This window comes from Falco peregrinus, chromosome 11 (assembly GCF_023634155.1).
Source record: "Falco peregrinus isolate bFalPer1 chromosome 11, bFalPer1.pri, whole genome shotgun sequence".
NCBI lineage: Eukaryota > Metazoa > Chordata > Aves > Falconiformes > Falconidae > Falco > Falco peregrinus.
The window spans coordinates 10,132,667-10,138,666 of record NC_073731.1 but is presented as its reverse complement, the minus strand read 5'-3'; positions in this window follow the sequence as shown (position 1 = coordinate 10,138,666).

Here is a 6,000-nt window from a genome sequence, read left to right as displayed (position 1 = left end):
CAGGCTATCTTGAACCTAATTGATTAATTTGGTAAAGTATGGTGACTGCACACCAACCATATGTTTTAATCTCCAGTCTTTGATATCAGTTATATTTCTTTGATTGCACCCAGAAAATTGTGGAACCTTCCTTATTTATACTGGATGGATTTTAAAGAGACCTCAAGTTCTTCTAATATTTTTCTTTTTTTTTTTTTTTTCCCCCCTAAAGAAAAAAAACCACATATCTTGCCAGGCAGGACTTTACCCTTAATGTTTCCATTTTAACCCATAAGAGAAGGCAACCATGGAATTTACCGTACTTGATTAAGATATTGGTGTCCTGCTTCTGAGGATGACTAAGAACTGATTCTTCTTCAAAAAGCTGTATAACAAAAACAAAAAAAAAAAAAAATTGTAATGATCTCAGTTTTGCAGCTCAGGAAAGGAGGAAGGTCAGAATTATTTTCTATCTTTAAGCAATTAACCAACATCCTAAAAAAAAAAAATTTAGATCTTTAGTCTCAAAAGTATCAGTTGAAATCTCTTCTTTACTGGCTATATGTAGGATTAGACATTTAAAGAGGAGTTCACTGCTAAAAGGAGTATCTTAGACTTTCCAAAAACACCGTGAAGGAATGGGGGTTTTGCTATGTGAATACTGAGTGTGTTCACTCAACAACAAGAAAAATATCAAATTACCACTCTTGTGGCAATAATATCTCCTCAGTCTTTTAATCTGTTTTAAAAAAATCTACAGAAGTAAAATGAAAGGTCAGGCTTATGTTCATGCACAGACAGGGAAATAAAGGTCTGTGCAAACTGCTGGGGCTGGAGGCTGAATTTCCTTCCAGTACTGACTGCAGTGTCACAGTGGCTTCACCACAGTCAAAGGAACAGCTCGGAACTGACACACGGGGAAAGCAGATCAGGATCTTACCCATGATGAATGATGCATTTTCAACCTGGATAGCTGCAATATGAACTGACAGCAGTTTTCCCAGGTGAAAATAGATAAACTCATTGAACCTTCTGGCAAGGCTCTACTGTTTCATCAGTTACGCAAATCATTGTGTTATTCCTCGGAAAAAAAAAACAATGAGATGCACAAAAATGAAAAAATGCCAGCTCCCCAATGAAAATTTAATACGCTACACATGTATTCATAAGCAGTAGAATCGTTATCGGGTTTTAGGGTTTTTATCCAATTGCTTTTGCAGTTTTGGTGAGGTGCTGGACTGACACAAACTACCTGAAGTTTATGTATCACAAGTCCAGTGAGGCATTTGAACCGTATGTCCCCTGGAGTTCCTGGACTCCTTGTGGGAATCCTTTAGCTAAGGAGTGGCAGTGTGTGTGACTCCCTTGTACGTCTTGACCCAAAGGAACTTCCTTACAATTTCCAGCCTGCATAAAACTATTTCTACTGAACCTGCCCTTCAAATAAGAGCTTTAACCTATTCATGCCCTGCCCTGACTTCATGCCATAGCTATATATTCATCTGAATGCTCTGTTGTACAGTTTCTTGGACACTATTTGTACTTGGACACTTTGATTTCTACACGCTTACAGTGTTATACTTTTTTTTTTTTACCACTAGGCATGAGCACTTCTCTGCTATTGAACTTTTTCATTGCAGTCTCTCTCAAGCTGAGCCACTATTTCCTACTTTCTTTACATTTCACCATCTTTCCACAGCCTGTCTTGGGTGTTGCATGTGTGGCACGGCACTGCCAGAGTGCCTGGTAAATTCAGAGATCCTCCTGTGGGTTGTAAAACCTCCAGGGCTGGGGGAGAAACCCCACAGCTAACGTTTCTGCACAGCATTCACGGGGGTCACAGTGACAGGGCTCAGTTTGCAAGCGTTTGACTTTACATGAGATACTGAAGTCCAACTGCACCTGGTCAGGTAAGACCGCAGAGAAGCGACACCTGCAGAGTAGTGTTTTGCTTCTACCTGCATTCAGTTTGAAGAGGGGTGTGACAGAGATTTGTGAGCTGCAGACCATTCCAGGCAAGCCATTAGAAGCAGTGAAAGAGAGAGGCAGAGGAAAAAAGAGAATTCTAATTGTTTCAGCTGAAAAGAAAATAACTGGAAGTCAAAGCTGAAATGTAAATACCATCTCAGAGGGTGAGATGGAAAATACTTTCCATGTAATCTTTAAGAACTGAGGTACAATTTTTGGTTTACAACCATGATTTTCATTTGTAAACCGTTTTCTTTGTCCCCAGAAGGGTCATGAGCTATTTCTAAGAAACAGTGAAGAAAAAGTAGCCCAAGCCCATGAGCTTAAATTTACTGTAGAGAGCTCTGTAATTTCACTGGATTATTTTTTTTTTGGCTGGCAAACTAAAGATTGAAAATCACTGGTTCAGTGGATTCCTTTCAAGTGTTAAAATGATGGTGTCATGGAGGTTTAGTACTACAACATTACCTTGAGGAGAAGCTGAGTAAATTGTGCCATTTCAATTATGTTAGGTGGTGGTACATCTCAGAGTCCCCACCCTGAACGCTGGGGATCTCATGGAGAAGTGTCCTGGTGAAGATTCCCTTTGGCCTTCATCCAGTAAGTACAGCAAAATGTATTCTCACAGAGGAAGGCAAAGCAAATCACAAGGGAGGAACTCGTGTTGTGGGTTTTTGTGGGGTTGTTTGTTTTGTTTTGTTTTATCCTGAACAATTCATAAGGTAGATGGAGACTTTGGCTGAATTAATGGTTGTCTGTGGATAAGGAGTAAAATTGCCAAAAAAAGTGGCTAGAAACATGTTTGTTGTATTTCACCTGGAGTAATTTTAAAGAGATTTACAAGTACTTTGAACCTGAAATTTCCTGGTGAAATCACAGATCTTTCTGCAATGATTAGCACCTCTGAGCTAAGGCTGAGACCTTCAGGTCTTCTGAGTTAAAAGCAAATTACTCATCCAGCTCCAGATGAAGGTACAATAGCATTAAAATGTTATTAGATTACAAAGAGCAGATTTAGGACAGACTTGTACATGTATGCAGTGATTCTGCGGGAAGAATACTAACTGGGTTTTGTGGGCTTGTCTGTTGTTTGTGGGGTTGTTTGGGGGGGGGCAGGGTGGTGTTTTGTTTATTGTTTGGTTTGGGGAGTTTTTTTCTTCTTTAAGAATGAACAGGAATTAAGGCAACATAAATGAAAGTTTTTTCTAACTTGAAGTATATCCAAGTGGGTGAACTAACAAAATAAATCCAGGATTCCATATCTCCATTTCTAACTTTATGTCTCTTGGATCCCTTCTTATATTTGGGCCGCTGAAGATCCATATGAAGAGGGAAACAAAGCTGTCTTGCAACCCTTGTGGTCCTGTGCATTCATCACAAAGGATTAGAGGTCCAGTATATTTGTATTTGTTAGTAATAATATATTTTACACATTCTACAGACAGCACTGGTTTCCTATTAAAACAGAAGTCACATATTTCCCTTCTGAAGAAAATACCTGGTTAAATAATATTTATTCATTAATATGTACGCAGAGCATGTTGATGTTGAAAGCAACCATATCTTCGAGGAAAATCTCCTGTATCTGTCAGTGCAACTAAACCTAAGACAGACAGACAGACATAGTCCTTTTACATGCAAAATCCTGCTGAAAATTCCAGTTTGATGAAGCAGTGAGGAATCTGGGGGATTTTCTGGAGGACAGTTCCCAGCTATGGGTATTCAGGATTATTACCCGGAGAGCCAGCCTTGCTGTCAGGAGATAGTCAGGCACCAGCTGCAATTTGGCAGTGGAGAAGCAGAACAGCAGTACACAGCAATCAGGTGTTCCTAAAAGCAGGCAGCATGTACAGACCCAGACGTGCACGTTTAGGGAACAGGAACAGGCAGCCCTTTGATCATGCTGTTCCCCAAAGAGAGTCTACTCTCATGCATCACATAATCCTTTTTGTCTGTCTGCTCATTGCTCGACGCAGTTTCTTGTACACCTTAATCTCCCAAAGCAAATTCCTCCATACCTCCCTAACCATGGCTAAAATGTTTCTCTTTCAAGAGGAGAAAAATACTGATCCACAGCTGAAATATATCCTCTCCATATGTCATGGAAGGTTAGGAAGGTGGGCTGCTCTTCTTTGTCTTCCCACCAAAAGATAGATTGTTAGGGAAGACAGGGGAGTAGGAAGAGTGGTTCCACACCTAGATCTCCACAAGCTTTGTTTTCTTTTCCATCCCAACTAAAATGGAGACCTTCAAAATCATACATCCAAAACCAAACTAACCCCAAACCCAAGACATTAGATCCAGAGAGTAGCCAGCTGCTGGTTTGAGCTGTGCAATGACTAAGAGATAGAATTTGAATATGGGTCTCCTACAATAATGTCATTTCCAAGATATTTGTGAGAGTAGAGTGCCTGTCTCCTTTCCTTCCAGGAGCTCTTTTTTAATCTCAGGAACTCACTAGATGAAATTTTTATTGAAAAAAGTCAGTTTCAATGACAAACAAAAAAAATTATTGGGAAAAAAAGCTGATTTCTTTTGTATTAGTCCCAAGAGACTTCAGCATGCTAAAACCCAAAACAAAACAAAAAGCCCACACACAAGCTAAGAACACAGGTAATAGTAGGAAACTGTTTAGAAAGACTGTGTTTAATACAGCCTCAGGGAAGAGGGATACTATTTCCAGAGAAGTTCTTTAGGTTTCTAAGAAACCTTAAGAAGTTTGTCCAGGGGGTCCTGTTCATCCATGCAGGCCTCCTGGCATTTTCCCCTGATTTCTTTCTTGTTGGGATGCATTGCTCCTGAGCTTGGAGGATCCTTGATACTGAACAGCTTTCTTTGGCCCCTCTTCCTGTTGAGGTTTTATCCCATGGTACCCTACCAAGCATATCCCTGAAGAGGCCAAAGCCTGCTCTCCTGAAGCCCAGGGCAGTGAGCTTGCTGTGCAGCCTCATCGCTGCCCCAGGGATCCAGAACTCCACCATTTCATGGACACTGCAGCCAGAGCTGCCCTTGAGCTTCACATTCCCCATCAGACCCTCCTTGCTGGTAGGAACAAGGACCAGCGTGGCACCTCTTCTCATTGGGTCCTCTGTCACTTGGAGGAGGAAGTTACCATCAAGACATCCCTGGAACCTCCTGGATTGCTGATGCCTTGCTAGGGCAAGACAGAACACATTTGTACACATATAGACATGTGTCCTTACATATACCTTACTGAAGAACAATGAAAAAAGCTATATCTAGTAATAATAAGTCTCCAACCTTGAGGTTAAATATTCATTTTCTGTTCAAGAGAGAGAAGAACAAATATGGACTTTCGTATCTGAATATTTGTCTCTATACTTCTGTATCCTCAGCCTGACACCGTTATGAAATGCTTATGCAAGTAAATTAAATTTTAATGGTAAGTGAACGCTATTCTTCCTTGGCTACATGTTTTAAATTAATACGTAATTTCACTGGAGGCTAAGAAAAGATGTCTCTTCATGTACCTTGGTGCATCCAGGCTGAGAGGTAGGGCACACTAAACAGTAGCTGGGACAAATTTTCAAGGCTTGTGTAGTCTCTTAATCAGAGTCCATTACAGATGCAATACAAGTTAATTCTAGCTAATAAATATCACCTTTCACACACAATTAAATCAGAAAATAAACTGTATTTGGAGAATAATATTTATGTTTTCTGCATTTAGCATTTTTTAAATTTTCCATTTCCAAACTTTCACATTTTTAAGTCCTGTCTTAGGAAGTGTAAACATAATTATAAATTCCTGAAAGAGCAATCACAGCACGGCCAGGGTCGGAAGGGAGCTCTGGAGACCATCTAGGCCAGCCCCCTGCTAAGGCAGGGTCACCTGCAGCAGGTTGCACAAGGTTGCGTCCAGGTGGGTTTTGAACATCTCCAGAGAAGGAGACCCCACAGCCTCTCTGGGCAGCCTGCGCCAGTGCTCTGCCACCCTCAAGGTAAAGAAGTTCTTCCTCATATTCCTGCATGTTCTGACAGTGTACCTGTATTACTCGCAAGTGGCCTGTCCCTTTTTCCACATCCTGTAAA